The 17,738-nt window shown below is 26.8% G+C and overlaps 1 long non-coding RNA gene and 2 pseudogenes across 1 annotated transcript; 1 reads left to right on the top strand and 2 right to left on the bottom strand.

Moving 5' to 3' along the window:
- On the bottom strand, nt 1-549 carry LOC124293367. Its single transcript, XR_006903307.1, has 3 exons — nt 522-549; nt 343-424; nt 1-126 (listed from the first exon to the last, which is right to left on the bottom strand). It is a non-coding gene; the product is annotated as an uncharacterized LOC124293367 (long non-coding RNA).
- Nucleotides 550-11,335: 10,786 nt separating this feature from the next.
- On the bottom strand, nt 11,336-13,307 carry LOC124293432 (annotated as a pseudogene).
- A 409-nt stretch (nt 13,308-13,716) lies between these two features.
- LOC124293366 lies at nt 13,717-14,775 on the top strand (annotated as a pseudogene).
- Nucleotides 14,776-17,738: the final 2,963 nt, after the last annotated feature.

Genomic DNA, 17,738 nt, shown 5'->3' on the forward strand with positions numbered 1-17,738 from the left:
GTCCTATCAAAGCAGTCGTTTGTAAAATGAGCTGAACACAATGTACTATTTCGGTTTGGCTTCCAGTCCTTCCTCTTCATTTTTTTTAACCACTGCTGAAGGCGGAACACATCTTTCACGGGAAATCTACACATCGAATTATAATTTAATCCCCGAGTCAATAATACCCGAGTTTTCAATTTCAATTATAATAAGATCGGTTCATAATTCAAATATTGTGAATTTTTACTGACACGATTCGTACGTTATAATACTCGTTAAATATAATTAGTAAATACTTCGTATGCTGACATAACCTCTGCAAGTTATCATTTGCAGAACGCTTCAGCGTTGTATACTCACTTGTGAAATGATCGCCCACAATATTTTGATTGCTTTGTTTTGCAAAAAACGCAGGTACTCATTGTTACCTCAATAATTGTTACTGCAATTTTCCAACACAATCGATTATATACACATACATATATCACGTATATATTTATATATATCTGAAGTGACAAGAATCTGTACAAAATGGCTACCGTTCAATTGGCGTGACGGCACCACGCTCAATCCAATCCAGTGTACATATATATCAGTGATATATACGTATATATATTATGATTTTCAAATTACTTTTAAAAAAAGAGATACTTTTGAAAAAAAAAAAATTTTTTCACATCAATTAAATTTTTTGAAATTATACATAATTATTCGAAAAATCCTATATATTTTTTATTTGTCTGCTCACATAATGATTGAAATAAAAATATTATTCATTAGAAAAATGCCATTTAATTTACTTTCTGAATTGTAATTTGGAACATTTATACAATGAATTAGAACTTGATATAAAATTCAGAGAAAACATACAGATAGATGAATGATTATTTATTCAATTTAATGTTTTCAATTTTTGAAAATTAGTTAATCTTCAATTTAAGAAAAATAATTTATTTAAATTAATCATTTTTTTAGTTTGATAAATTATTTAACCCAATTGCCTCCATTTACATTCAATTATAATAATGTATAATATTAACGAGTATAAATATATATATATATATATATGAATTATAATTTTCAATTCACTTTTAAAATAAGAGAAATTTGAAAAAAAAAAAAATTTTTTACATAAATTAAATTTTTCAAAATTATATATAATTATTAAAAAACTCCTATATATTTTTCAATTATCTGCTCACATATTGATTAAAGTAAAAATATTATTCATTAGAAAAATGCCATTTGATTTACTTTATGAATTGTAATTTAGAACATTTATACAATGAATTAGAACATATTATAACATTTGAAGAAAACATACAGACAGATAATTGATTACTTATTTAATTTCATATTTTCAATTTTTAGAAATTAATTGTTTTTCAATTCAAGAGAAATTATTTATTTAAATTAATAATTTTTCTATTCTATCAAATTATTTAACTGAATTGCCTCCATTTATATTCAATTATATTAATGAGTAATATTAATGTGTATACATATTGTAACGCTAAGTCTTTTCTGCCCCTCGTTGAGCGCCGATTTGTAACGCTAAATTCTGTTACGTTCGGATGAGGACTTACCGTTGACACTTTGGCGCGATTCTCTACTTATCCGTAATATCAACTATAACAAAATAATTACGTTGGGCGCCAGACGCGTTAGCGTCGATTTTCAAACAATAATGTAAATCAATAAAACTAACACAAAACCGTACAAAAGAGATAACTAGAGAACCCGTTGTATGGCTGGCTAGGCACAGGTACGATCGCGTACATCCCGGTAGAGTGGCGGAATTCAAGGCAGCTAACAGTAATTCCAGAATTAAAGAAAATAACAAAATAAAGAATAAACTCTAGGCAAAAGGGAAGATGAACAGGTTAATCGATCATATATTGTCGAGAAGGTTACATGAGTGAGACAGGCAAATAAGGCGGTATCGATAGCGGTAGTTAATAAAATAAATAATCGTTGTTCACAAAAATATCGGTAGAATAGCAGTAAACGGTAGCTTTAACACGAGAGACGGTAGCTAGCAGAGAAAAATAGACGTAGGTCGAGAGAGGCGATATAATGCAAGATTTGACTTAAAACTACACGTCACTGGGCGACGTGATCTTACCCAAGTTGCAAATGACGGTACGAAAATTATTATTCTGTCAATTAGAACGAGAGGACGTTACTGCGATCGGTATAAAACAACGTATCGATAGTTCGGTAGATGATACGACAAATTTACCATAAATTATATCCAGTATGAGAAATTGACATTCAGTAACAATTTACCAAGTCGGCAAACGATCGACTGGATAACCTTCGATAGAATTATTCAGAAACGGTAGATTCGACAATTTAGAATTATTACGTAATGGAGGAATCAAATAATGAATTCCTAAATATAACTTTTGAGAGAATACCAAAATACAAAGTTATGAGAGTGAGAGGATTTCGGAGAGTTTACAAAATAGAGAAATATACTAAAATACACCGCAATACAAAAGAATAACTCACAGAACTTAATCTAACAAAATACGGAAAAATAAATAACAGGCAGAAATAGTATCAAATTGTCAATAGTAATAAAGAAAAATGCGGTAATATCTAAGGGTGATTCTACGCTCGCTTGTACTCCAAGGAACTCGATATACGATACAATAGGCACAAAAATAAATAAAAATATAATAAGCGATAACAGAAATAAAATATAAAGCACACTACTATTACAAAAAGAGTATGGAATCAAATATGAAGCCAATAGGGCTCAAAATACGATAGAAAATACAGAAGCAGGATAATAGAGATTCACAAATAATCAGAAAAATCATAAATACAAGAAAAATAATTATTTGGCAGTTACGAGGTTGCTCAGATACGAAAATAATAAGTTACTGAAATCATGCAGCCCCACGGAAGTCGTGGACCATGATTCACACAAAACGGCACCACACGATGCAACCAAGAAACAACAAATATAATATTAATGACCGGAATCATGCAGCCACACGGCGGCTTACTGCAACTTTAACCGTGGACCATGATTCACGCAAAGTCGATAAATACTATGAGAAAGAATAGAAATTATGAGCAACTTCGTAACGGTACAATTCAAAGGCAGAAGCCTTACCTGAACGGTTGATCTCAGGCACACAAACTGATTCTAATTTAAACTATACTTCACAGAAGCAAAACTGATAAGGAAAGGAAAAAGGATGCAAAGAGTTTAGAAGGGTAGAACGATAGCGGTAGAATAAACAATAGGTCGGTAGCAAAAGAAGGAAAAGATGTCGGCAGCTTAAATCGGTAGTAATGGTCGGGAGAATAATCGAAAACGAAGCTGTTCCTCAACAGGTCGAGCGTAGAATAGCAGGTCGTAGTTCAGCTCGCCGATCTCGCGGTTGTCGTGAGGTGATTCTTCTTCTTCTTTGATTGGTCGGTTGACCCCCACCGCAAATAGGCCATCCCCCTGTGGCGAATATTGGTTACTGCGTGGTCATACGTTTTCCAAAAATTACCGCTAGATGTGGTGTAATGTGCTGCTCGCGATTTCGTCGTTGACACCAACTCGTACGATTTTGTAGTCGCTTCAATTTACAGTCCAGGCTGCCTATCATCGGGGACTTCTTTGGCAGAGACATACACAGGGTGCCTCTCGGCCAAAGTTACCGGGTGGAGAGTGACGCCTCATTGTTCACCTCCACCGGCTTTTGTACAGGCAGTAGCTAGCTGCCTGTACCTGAGGTCGTGCAGTCAGACGGTTGGCCAAACCGTGGACCACGACCCACACAATTGGTCCCTGTCGATAGGGAGGCAGCGTCGATCCTCGGAACGATGGCTTTATCACCCTGGACGTAGTGGTTTGGGGTCGGTCCGGCACCAGGCCGGTAAGTCGGAGGATGGCAGGCTACGGTCTGCCCTTCACGCCATCCGTGCGGCATCCGATAGAGTTGGCGGCTGGTTCCTCTTCGAGGAACGATGCCCTCGGCCGCCGGGAGGATTTTTATCTCCCTGTTCACCGGCAGTCGAGGCGATACGGAAGGTTCGGATGGATGCTACCCCAGGTGTATATCAAGGTGCACCAAGGTAGCCAGTGTAGTCTGATTAGACCGTCGGTAGGCGAAGTCGTCGAGAGCTGGAAACGGTAGAGAGTGGTCCCTTGTTGATCGGGATCGTTGTCGTCCAAGTACCTTGTTAGCTTGCGCCGAAGCGCGAAATAAAGAATTTACAAAAAAGAATTAGTTAAAAGTAGTTATCGCCTAGTTTGTATCGAGTTCGGTTGGAGTACCCTGCTGAGGACGCGTAAACTAAAAATAATAGCGGTTGTGTGCCCTTGTGACGGGCGATTCTGAAACGCCACGTTACAATATATATATATATATATATATATATTATTTTTTAGATTTCAAAGGAAATTTCAAATTATGATGTATACATGTATATATATATATATATATATATATATATATATATATATGTATACATCATAATTTGAAATTTCCTTTGAAATCCAAAAAAATTATTATAATAAAAAAAATATGTTCATGAAAAAAACACGAATCGCGAATTTATTCCTCGTCCACCTTTCAATTATGATATATATATATATATATATACCTTTCGAAATCATTTTGATTAAATAGGAGGTCGAGAAATGAATTTATTATTTATGTTTTTTTTTATGTATATATTTTTTTTAACACATGAATTTTTTTTTTTTTCAAAGTCAATTGACAATTAATATATATATATGTACATCATAATCATGAAATAACTTCGAAAATCATTTTTATTAAATAGACGGACGAGAAATGAATTTGTTATTTATGTGTCTTTTTCTATACATAATTTTTTTATTACATGAATTATTTTCCTTTCGAAGCTGATTAAAAATTATAATATATATCTATATATATATTTATATGTGTATAAGTACATTGGAAATCTTGACGACTCTTGAAAAAAAAAAAAACATAATAAAAAAATATATATATAACAAACAACATGAATTTTTTTTTATTCGAATTTTTTGTTTTTCAAGTCAATCAAAAGTTGTAATATATATATAATGAATACATATATATATAATAATTTTGAATTAACTTTCAAAATCATTTTCATCAAAAAGGTAGACGAAAAATGAATTCATGATTCATTTTTTTTTTTATTTATATATTTTTTTCATTATATCAATTTTTTTAATTTTTAAAGAGTATTTGAAATTTGAAAGTATATATATATATATCATGATTGATAATTACCTTTCGGAATCATTTTGATTCAATAGGAGGTCGAGAAATGAATTTATAATTCATGTTTTTTTCTATGTATATATTTTTTTCGTGACATGAATTTTTTTTTTTCAAAGTTAATTGAAAATCATTATATATACACATATATATGTACATATATATGTATATAAATATGTATGTATATTGAAATTTTTGATGACCTTTGAGAAAAGAAAAAATAAAATAAAAAAAATATATATATGACAAAAAATATGAGTTATAAATTCATTATGTATTTTTTTTTTTTGTACATAATTTTTTTTTTATAATGCGAATTTTTTTTTTTTGAAGTCAATCAAAAGTTATAATATATATATACATATATCATGATTTTGAATAACTTTCAAAATCATTCTTGTTGAAAAGGTGGACGAGAAATGATTTCTTGATTCCTGTTTTTTTTATATATATATTTTTTACATCATAATAATTTTTTTGGATTTACATGGAAATTTGAAATTATAATGTATATACATATGTATATCATAACTGATAATTACCTTTCGAAATCATTTTTATGAACTGGGAGGTCGAGAAATGTAGTTATTATCGATGTTTTTGTTTATGTATATATTTTTTTCATAACACGAATTTTTTTTCTTAAAGTTAATTGAAAATCATTCTGCATATATATATGTATTGTAACGCTCAATTCTGTTACCCTCGGATGAGGACTCACCGTTGACACTTGGGCGCGATTCTCTATTTATCCACAATATCAAACTATAACAAAATCAATGAGGTTGGGCGCCAGACGCGTTAGCGTCGATTTTCAAACAATAATACAAATCAATAAAAATAACACAAAACCGTACAAAAAAGGCAAATAGAGAACCCGTTGTATGGCTGGCTAGGCTCAGGTACGTTCGCGTACATCCCGGTAGAGTGGCGGTATTCAAGGCAGCTAACAGTAATTCCAGAATTAAAGAAAATAACAAAATAAAGAATAAACTCACGTCAAAAGGAAAATGAACAGGTCAATCGATCATATATTGTCGAGAAGTTTACATGGTTGAGACAGGCAAATAAAATGGTATCGACAGCGGTAGTTAATAAAATAAACAATCGTTGTTCCCAATAATTTCGGTAGAATAGCAGTAAACGGTAGCTTTAAAACGAGAGGCGGTAGTTAACAGAGAAAAATGAACGTAGGTCGCGAGATGCGATATAATGCAAGAATTTACTTAAAACTACACGTCACTGGGCGACGTGATCTTACCCAAGTTGCAAATGACGCTACGAAAATTATTATTCTGTCAATGAGAAACGAGAGAACTTTACTGCGATCGGTAGAAAACAACGTAACGATAGTTCGGTAGATAATACGACGAATTTACCATAAATTATAACCAGTACGAGAGATTGACATTCATTAACAATTTACAAAGTCGGCAAACGATCGACTAGATAGCTTTCGGTAGAATTATTCATAAACGGTAGATTCGATAATTTATAATTATTACGGACTTGAGGAATTGAATAATGAATTCCTAAACATCACTTTTGAGAGAATACAAAATACAAAATTACGAGAGAGTGAGAATTTCGGAGAGTTTACAAAATAAAGAAATACACTAAATACACGGCGGTACAAAACAATAATTCGCAGAACTCAATTTAACAAGGTACAGAGAAATAAATAACAGGCAAAAATAATATAAAATTGCCAATAGCAATAAAGAAAAAGTGCGGTAATATCTAGGGGCTGATTCTACGCTCGGTTGTACTCCAAGGAACTCGATATATGATACAACAGGCACAAAAATTAATAAAAATATAATAAGCGATAACAGAAATAAAATATGAAGCACACTACTATTACAAAAAAGTATGAAATGAAATATAAAGCCAATAGGGCTCAAAATACGATAGAAAGTTCAGAAGCAGGCTAATAGTAATTCATAAATAATCAGAAAAATCATAAACACAAGAGAAGTAATTATTCGGCAGTTACGAGGTCGCTCAGATACGAAAATAATAAATTACCGAAATCATGCAGTCACACGGCGGCTTACTGCAAACTCTAGGCCGTGGACCATGATTCACACAAAACTGGCATCACACGATGAAACCAAGAAACAATAAATATAATATTAATGACCGAAATCATGCAGCCACACGTAAAAATTCAATTTACTATTACATTCTTAGGAGTAAATATAACTTTCTTTCCTCAACATTTTTTAGGTTTAAATGGTATACCACGTGGATACTCTGATTACCCTCATGCATTTACAATATGAAATATTATCTCAACAATTGGGTCAATTATATCATTTATTAAAGTACTATGCCTAATTTTTATTATTTGAGAAAGAATGTCAACTCAACGACAAATTATATTCATAGAAATTACAAACTCATCTATTGAATGAAAACAAAAATTTCCACCTTCAGATCGTAGATATGAAGAAATTCCAAGAATAACAAGGAAATTCTATTACGGCAGAAAAATGCATTGGATTTAAACCCCATAAATAAAGTTTTAAACTTTTTTTAGAAAATGATAACCTGATCAAGAATAAATTTTCAAAACGCTAATTCTCCTATTATAGAACAATTAATCTTATTTCATGATTATACTATAATTATTTTAATTCTAATTACAGTCTCAATTTTAAATTTAATATTAACAATATAATTAAATGAATTTACTAATAAAAACCTTGTAAATAAACAAAACATTGAAATTATTTGAACAATAACCCCTTCAATATTACTAATCTTTATTGCTATACCATCAATTCATCTACTATACTTAACAGATGAAATTAATAAACCCCTAATTACAATCAAAACAATTGGGCATCAATGATATTGAAGATACGAATACTCAGACTTCAAAAATATCGAATTTGACTCTTATATAAATAAATCAATTAATAAAAATTCTTTCCGTTTATTAGATGTAGATAATAACACAATTATTCCCTTAAATACACAAATTCGTATAATTGTTAGATCAAATGATGTAATTCACTCTTGAACAATTCCTAGACTAGGAAAAAAAATTGATGCAATTCCAGGACGATTAAATCAAATTAGATTATTAATCAAACGACCAGGATTAATATTTGGACAATGTTCAGAAATTTGTGGAGCCAATCATAGATTTATATCAATTGTTATAGAAAGAATTCCAATAATTTATTTTTTAAAGTGAATTAATTCATTTTAATTCATTAAGTGACTGAAAAGCAAGCAATGATCTCTTAAATCATTTTATAATATATGAGCAAATATTCTTAATGAAAAGAATTAATTTATTAAAATAATAATTAGTCAAACTATAAATATTAGGAAAATCTATTATTCTTTTATTCCACAGATATACCCTATAAATTGATTATTTTTATATACAATTTTTACTATTCTTTTTATTACAATTATTATTATAGCATACTTTAGAAAAAAAAATTTTTTATAAAAAAAATTCGATAAATTTTTTAAGAAGAAAAAGTTTAACTTTTGAAAATGATAATAAATTCATTTTCCATTTTCGATCCAACTTCAACATTTTTTCCTAACCTAAACGTAAATTGATCAAGAACATTAATTGGAACTTTCCTATTTCCATCAACAACTTTTTGATTAATTATATCACGGAAAAATATTTTATGATGAAAATTAATATATATAATTCATTCAGAAGTAAAAATTTTATTAGGTAATTTTGAAATTAACAGAACGTTAATTTTCTCATCTTTATTTTTATTTATTTTATTTCATAATTTTATAGGTCTTTTTCCCTATATTTTTACTAGAACTAGACATTTATCAAATAGAATTACATTATCATTATCTTTATGATTAAGACTCGTACTATTTGGGTGATTAAAAAATATAAATCATATATTTACCCATCTTGTACCTCAAAATACACCAAATGCATTAATACCTTTTATAGTATTAATTGAATCAATCAGAAATTTAATTCGCCCTTTAACACTTGCGGTACGATTAACAGCAAATATTATTGCAGGCCACTTATTAATAACCTTATTAAGAAGAATCGGAACAAAAATTAATATATTATCATCATCTTTTTTAGTAATTAGACAAATTTCTTTATCAATTTTAGAATTCGCTGTTTCAATTATTCAGGTTTATGTTTTTATAGTGTTAATCACCCTATACTCTAGAGAAGTAAACTAATGTCAAATAAAAATATATCCTTTCCTCAACATCCATTTCATTTAGTTAATTACAGACCTTGACCTTTATTAGGATCATTAGCTGTAATAATTCTACTTTTAGGTTCTATTAAATGATTCAATTTCAAAATAAAAAATATATTAATATTAGGAATTCTAATCACCATTTTAATTATAATTGAATGATGACGAGACATCATTCGAGAAAGAACTTATCAAGGATTACATACATCAAATGTAATAATAGGAATAAAATTAGGAATAATTTTATTCATTATTTCAGAAGATTTTTTCTTTTTATCTTTTTTTTGAGCATTTTGTCATAGATCCCTCTCACCTTCAATTGAAATTGGGAGAATATGACCACCCAAAAATATTACACCATTTAACCCTTATGATATTCCTTTATTAAATACAATTATTTTAGTTTCTTCAGGAGCAACAATTACATGAGCCCACCATAGATTAATAAATAATATAAAAAAGGAAACACTTAAAAGAATATTATTAACAAGCATTCTAGGTATTACTTTCTCAATCTTACAATGCTACGAATATTTAGAAGCACCATTCACTATAGCAGATTCAGTTTACGGATCAACTTTCTTTATTGCTACAGGATTTCACGGAATTCATGTTTTAATTGGTACAACATTTATTATAATTAACTTATTTCGAGTATATTTAAATCATTATTCTAATTTTCATCACTTTGGATTTGAAGCAGCAGCATGATACTGACATTTCGTAGATGTAATTTGACTTTTCCTTTATATTTCTATTTACTGATGAAGAACCTACTAATATAATTTATATAATATAACTTAAGTATAATTGATTTCCAATCAATAAGTCTAATAAAATTTAGTATAAATAATTAAATTAATATTTAATACCTTAATAATAATTATAATAATTACTATTATTATATTAACTATTTCAATAATCTTATCAAAAAAAACATTTTATGAATTAGAAAAAAATTCACCCTTTGAATGTGGATTTGACCCAAAAGGATACCCTCGTATATCATTTTCTATTCTTTTTTTTTTAATTGCAGTTATTTTTTTAATTTTTGATGTAGATGTAACATTAACATTACCAATAATTATAACCTTAACAATTTCAAATATAAAAATTTGACTATTTATAGTATCATACTTTATCTTAATTTTATTGTTAGGATTATATTATGAATGAAAATTTGGGGCACTAAATTGAATTTAAAAATTATAAAGTTGAAATAAATTTTATATTCAGTTTCGGCCTGAAATTATAGTTATTTATTAATAACTCTACTTTATAGGATAATAGTTAAATATAACATTTGATCTGCATTCAAAAATTATAATTATTAATTGATTTATCTTAGATAATTTATATTAAAAATTAATTGAAGCCAAAAAGAGGCTAATTATTGTTAATAATAAAAATGAATATAAATTCCAATTAAATAGATATATAAAATAAAAATGCTTCTAACTTTTTATTAAATGATTAAAATTCATTTATATTTCTAATTGATATAGTTTATAAAAACATTACATTTTCAATGTGAAAATAAATTATTTAATTTTATGAATTAAATGTTTAAAGATTTAAATAAATCATCATATTATCTTCAATAATATACTTTCAATTTTAAGCTATTTAAACATTTATAACATAAATAAATAATAAAAAAATAAAAAAGCAAATAATAAAAATAAATTTAAAATATTATTAAAATAAAAAATTAATAAATCTATAAATATATAAAAATTTTTCATAAAAATTATAATAATTCTTCTTTTATAAAATTCTAATCAATTTTGATTAAAATTTAATGTTAATTCTTTATTTATAAATGCAATATTTTTAATTAAACCATCAGTAGAAATAACAGGTAAAAACCATATTGTTCTAAAAAATAACTTTAAAAAATTAAACTTCAATTTAAACGTTTTAACATTTAAATAATAAACAAAAAATCCAAATAATTTACCTAAAAAAATAATTAAAATTGGTAAAATTTTTATATAAAAAGGCAAAATAATGACATATCTATAAGGAAAAATCAATCATCTAAACATAGAACCTCCTAAAATTACCATCAATATCATAAAATATATTGAATTATTTATATAAACATCATAATCATTTAAATAATTTAATCTAATTATATTATACCAACCTAATAAAGAAAAATAAATCAAACGAAAAGTATAAGAAACAGTGAAAAAAGTTGAAATAAAAAAAATAAATATAATAAATATATTATAATTTAATATTAAAACTATTTCTAAAATTATATCCTTAGAGTAAAACCCAGCTAAAAAAGGAAATCCACATAAACATAAATTAGAAAAATGAAAACAAATAGAAGTAAATGGTATTTGATTAAATATTGAACCTAATAAACGAATATCCTGAAAATTATTTAATCCATGAATAAAAACTCCTGAACATATAAATAATAATGCTTTAAAAAATGCATGTATTAAAAGATGAAAAAAGCCAAAAACTTAAATCCTAAAAATAAAATTTTTATTATTAAGCCTAATTGACTTAAACTTGATAAAGCAATAATTTTTTTTAAATCAAATTCAAAATTTGCATTTAATCCTGACATAAATATAGTTAATCTAGATAATAATAAAAATAGAATAATAAAATTCTCTCCATTAAATAAATTTTAAAATCGAATTAATAAATAAACTCCTGCCGTTACTAAAGTAGAAGAATGAACTAATGAAGATACAGGAGTAGGAGCTGCTATTGCCGCAGGAAGTCGAGAAGAAAAAGGAATTTGAGCACTTTTAGTAAATGAAGCAATCAAAATTATTAAAGTAATTACTATTATAAAAGAATTATATTTTGAAAAATCTGTATAAAAATAAAAATTTCAACCCCCAAAATTTATTATTCAAGAAATTGATATTAATATAAAAATATCACCAATACGATTAGAAATAACAGTTAATATACCAGAATTAAAAGACTTAACATTTTGATAATAAATTACTAAACAATAAGAAATTAATCCTAACCCGTCCCAACCTAATAAAATACTAATTAAATTTGGACTAACAATTATTAATATCATTGATACAATAAATAAAATTACTAATATAATAAACCGATTCAAATTTAAATCATTTATTATATAAGAATTTCTATATAAAATTACCAAAGAAGAAATAAATAAAACTGTTCTTATAAAAATTAATGATATCCAGTCAAACAAAAATGTTATTACTACACAAGAAGAATTACTTTCAATCAAATTATACCCAAAAAAATAAACTGAATCATATGATAAAAAATAAATACTTAATATAAATAAAACTAATCTAATAAAAAAAATTATATCGAGATAAACAAATATTTAATATAAAAATAATTTAAAAACTAAATTTAATTTTCTTTGACACCACAAATCAATATTTTATATGAACTATTTAAATTAATTTATATTCAAGCAATAAAAGATTCTCTATTTAGAATAATTAAATTTAAAGGAATTCAATGTAATATTAATAAAATATACTCATGAATATTACCTTGAGAAAATGAATAAAAAAAATAATTTATTTTACCATGTTGAGTAATATATATATTAATTTCAAAAAAAAGAAAAAATTTCCTATCATTAATCTCCAAAATTAATATTTTAATAAACTGTTTTTCGAAATTTTAATAAAATATTAGTTTTAATAGTTTATTAAAAATATTGATTTTGTAAATCAAAGAAAAAAAATTTTTTTTTAAAACTAATTAATATAAATTTATTTAAATTAATTCATTATAAAAATTTTAATACTATTCATATTAATCAACACTATAAGAATACATTTAACAAAAACTCCATTTACAATAGGATTAATCTTACTAATCCAAACATCTTTAATTTCTGTAACATCAGGAATGTTAAATATAAGATTTTGATACTCATATATAATTTTTTTAATTTTTTTAGGAAGATTATTAATTATTTTTATTTATGTATCAAGATTAATCTCAAACGTAAAATTTCTTTTTAACAAATGAATAATAATAAATATTATCATAATTATTTTAATATTTATATTAATAATTAATTATAATAAAATAAATTTCATATTTGAAGATACAATAAAATTACCTTATATTGAACTAAATAAAAATATATTAACTAAAATATCATTAAACAAATTATTTAATAAACCAAATTTCATTATTTAATTTATAATAATAAATTATTTATTTATTACACTAATTATTGTTGTAAAAATTTCTAATACCAATTTAGGATCGTTACGAAAAACTTTCTAATGTTACCTTTACGTTTAAAAAATAGTTTATTAAAAATTATAAATAGATCTTTAGTAGATTTACCAACGCCATCGAATATTACTTCAATATGAAATTTTGGTTCACTTTTAGGATTATGTTTAGTAACCCAACTAATTACAGGTATTTTTTTAGCTATACATTATACACCTGATATTCAAATAGCATTTGACAGAATTATCCATATTTACTGAGATATTAATAATGGTTGAATAATCAAAAATTTACATGCGAATGGTGCTTCTATATTTTTCATCTGTATATATTTACATATCGGACGAGGAATATTTTTTGGATCATTCAACTTTAAACCAACTTGAATGACAGGAACAATAATATTATTATTAACTATAGCAACTGCATTTTTAGGATACGTCTTACCTTGAGGACAAATATCTTTTTAAGGAGCCACTGTAATCACAAACCTTCTTTCAGCTATCCCGTATTTAGGAGAATTCTTAGTACAATGATTATGAGGAGGATTTTCTATTAATAATGCTACACTAACACGATTTTTTACTCTTCATTTTATTATTCCTTTTATTATTATTATAATAACAATTATTCATTTAATATTTCTCCATCATACAGGATCAAGAAATCCTTTAGGAACTAATAGTGATATTGACAAAATACCATTTCAACCATACTTTTTATTAAAAGACATTATAGGATTTATTTTAATATACTTTATTTTAATTTATATTATTTGAATAAATCCTAATATATTAGGAGATCCAGACAATTTTACCCCTGCTAATCCTATAATTACTCCTCCTCATATTAAACCTGAATGGTATTTTTTATTTGCGTATGCAATCCTACGATCTATCCCTAATAAATTAGGAGGAGTAATTCTTCTTTTAATGTCTATTTTAGTATTAATAATTATACCTTTTTATAAAATAATAAATTTTAAAGGAGTCAATTTTTATCCATTTAGACAATTTCTATTTTGACTATTTATTAGAATTGTATTAATACTAACATGAATTGGAATAAGACCTGTAGAAAATCCATTTATTAGTGTTGGACAAATTTTAACATTAGTATACTTCTTTTATTTTTTAATATATCCTATATTAACAAAAATATGAGACTATTTATTAAATTAAATTAACCCTACAAATCAATGAACTTGAATAAGTTTATGTCTTGAGAACATAATATAAAAGTTTTAAATCTTTTATTGATTTAAACTTAAATAATTAAATTTTTAATATAATTTATAATAAAAAACAATAAAATATAAATTTTGAACCCATAAATAAAATTAAATAATTTAATGAAACAGGTAAAATTTTTTTCAAGCTATCATCATTAATTTATCATAACGTAAACGAGGTAAAGTTCCTCGAATTAAAATAAATAAAAATCATTATTAAATAAAAAATAAAACTATATAAATCACCCCCTAAAAACATTAAAACAAATAATATACTTATAAATGAAATTCTTGAATATTCAGATAAAAAAATTAGTGAAAATCCTACACCTCTATACTCAATATTAAACCGAGAAACCAACTCTGATTCTTCTTCAGAAAAATCAAAAGGTGTTCGATTTGTTTCAGCTAAACAAAATTTAAAGGAAAAGTTAAAAAAATAAATAAAATAAATTCCTGATATAAACTAAATAAATTTATTGAATAACCTTCAATTAAAAATAAAATTGATAAAATTACTATAACTAGACTAACTTCACAAGAAATTGTTTGAGCAACAGTACGTAATATACCTAAAAAAGAATACTTAGATTTTGAAGATCATGCAGAAATCATAATAGGATATACCCCAATGCCTAAACAACATAAAAAAAACACCAAACTAAAATCAAATGAATAAAAATTAGTAACATCAGGTATTGTTATTCAACAAATCAATATTAATATTAATATAATTAAAGGGGATAAAAAATGAGGGAAAAAATTTGATATTAATGGAACAGAAAACTCTTTAGAAAATAACTTAATAGCATCAGAAAATGGCTGCAAAATACCTACAATTCTAACTTTATTAGGTCCTTTACGAATCTGAATTAAGCCTAAAACTTTACGCTCTAAAAGAGTTGAAAAAGCTACTCTAACTAATACCATAATAAGTAAAATTAATCTTCTTAAAAAAACTATAATCAATCCATTAATATAAATTACTAATTGTATAATAAAATGTACACAAATAAATTCTAAATTTATTACATTAATCTGCCAAAATAGTTAACAAATTTAATAAAATTCATTTTAAATAAAATTATGATAATTTAAAATTATGGTCCTCTCGCACTAAAAATTTTTAATAAAATTAAGGATAGAAACCAACCTGGCTTAAACCGGTTTGAACTCAGATCATGTAAAATTTTGAAGGTCGAACAGACCTAAATTTTTAAGCTTCTACACCCAAAATAAATTTTAATCCAACATCGAGGTCGCAATTTTTTATGTCAATAAGAACTTTAAAAAAAATAACGCCGTTATCCCTAAGGTAATTTAATCTAATAATCTGAAATATAGGATCAAAAATTCATTGATCAATGTAAAACAAAATAAAAAGTTTATTAAATTTAATTATCACCCCAACAAAATAATTATATTTATTTCATAAAAATAAATTAATTGATAAAATAAATATAATTATAAAACTCTATAGGGTCTTCTCGTCCTCTAATAAAATTTAAGCTTTTTAACTCAAAAATTGAATTCAATAATTAATAACTAGGGGCTTCGCCCCTGCGCGCTTCGCGCGCCAACCCCATCTCGGCGCTACACGCCTCGTTGTTCGGCGCTTCGCGCCTCACTATTTCCTTACGTATTGTCTAGTCGGTTGTTTCCGATCAACCCGACATTGCTATTGGCTCCCTATGTAGGTCTGCTCAGATTATTTTCGTAAACGAATCCACTCACATGTACAAAACTCCCGATGCCATGCAACCCCAATTGCATCCGGCGACTTATTTTGCTATAGTTATTATTTTCAGATTTTTTTACGTATATCTACGTATAGAGATATAGAGTCTACTGCGTCTGGTTTATAAGTACAAATAATTGATATCAATTCTTTGTTTTTTTAAATAAATTTGTTTAACATTTTTCACTTTAAATTTAGTTCGAAGTTGACTTCGAATTTCATTGATTGATGAAAAATTTCGATATTCGCTTTCGCTCGTCTGAGCTCAGAGTAGATTCAATTGTTTATTTGCGAGTTTCCCCAGAAACCATTTTCGCCCGAGTCAGTTCCCGTTTTCGTGAAGAAGAATCGAACATTTTTTTAGAGCTCCTCAGAGCTATTCATGAGGTTCGTGAGGATTGGTTGATAAAACAAACCGTTTTTTCTTTATAAGCTCCGATCTTGGTTATTAATGCAGAAGCTACGGCTGATCAAGTTCTTAAAGATTTTTGTACTTTCTTGACATGCGTAGGTTAACCTATACTGACTTTATGAAGGAATAAACCTAATTAAGTGAAAGACAAAAAAAAAGTAAAATAGATTTTCTATATTGAAATAACACAAAGATTACATGAAATTGTGTTTCAAAAATTGCTTTCTTGCAATCATTATTTTGTACAGCTGGTCTCCATTTTGTAGGTTCGATGCGGGGTAACGCTTTATTAGTTGAAATCGGGTTTCGGTCAGTTTGATTTTCTGCGTTGTACCTAATGCTTAGTTGGAATCGGGTTTCGGTCAACTTGATCTTCTGCGTTGTACCTAACAATCGCCCCGAGCGTTGCCCTATAATTAAAATTGAATGATTTTTAAGATAGGCTTGATTTTTTATGGAATTATAATTGAATTATTTTTCATTAATTAACGAACTTTTCAACGAGCTTACATTCGTTGTCATCAAGGCGAAGCAAGATGCGGGCACAGTTCCTTGAACCGTTAAGATCCCATTGCGCGGACCGATGTTGAGCCGTGAATATGTACTTTCTTCGGTCCGCGTAATGGGATCTTAACGGTCTAAGGAGCTTCGCCTATCTTGCTTCGCCTTCATGGTAAAGAATGTAAGC

Source organism: Neodiprion lecontei, chromosome 3 (genome assembly GCF_021901455.1).
Source record: "Neodiprion lecontei isolate iyNeoLeco1 chromosome 3, iyNeoLeco1.1, whole genome shotgun sequence".
In the NCBI taxonomy this organism is placed as follows: domain Eukaryota; kingdom Metazoa; phylum Arthropoda; class Insecta; order Hymenoptera; family Diprionidae; genus Neodiprion; species Neodiprion lecontei.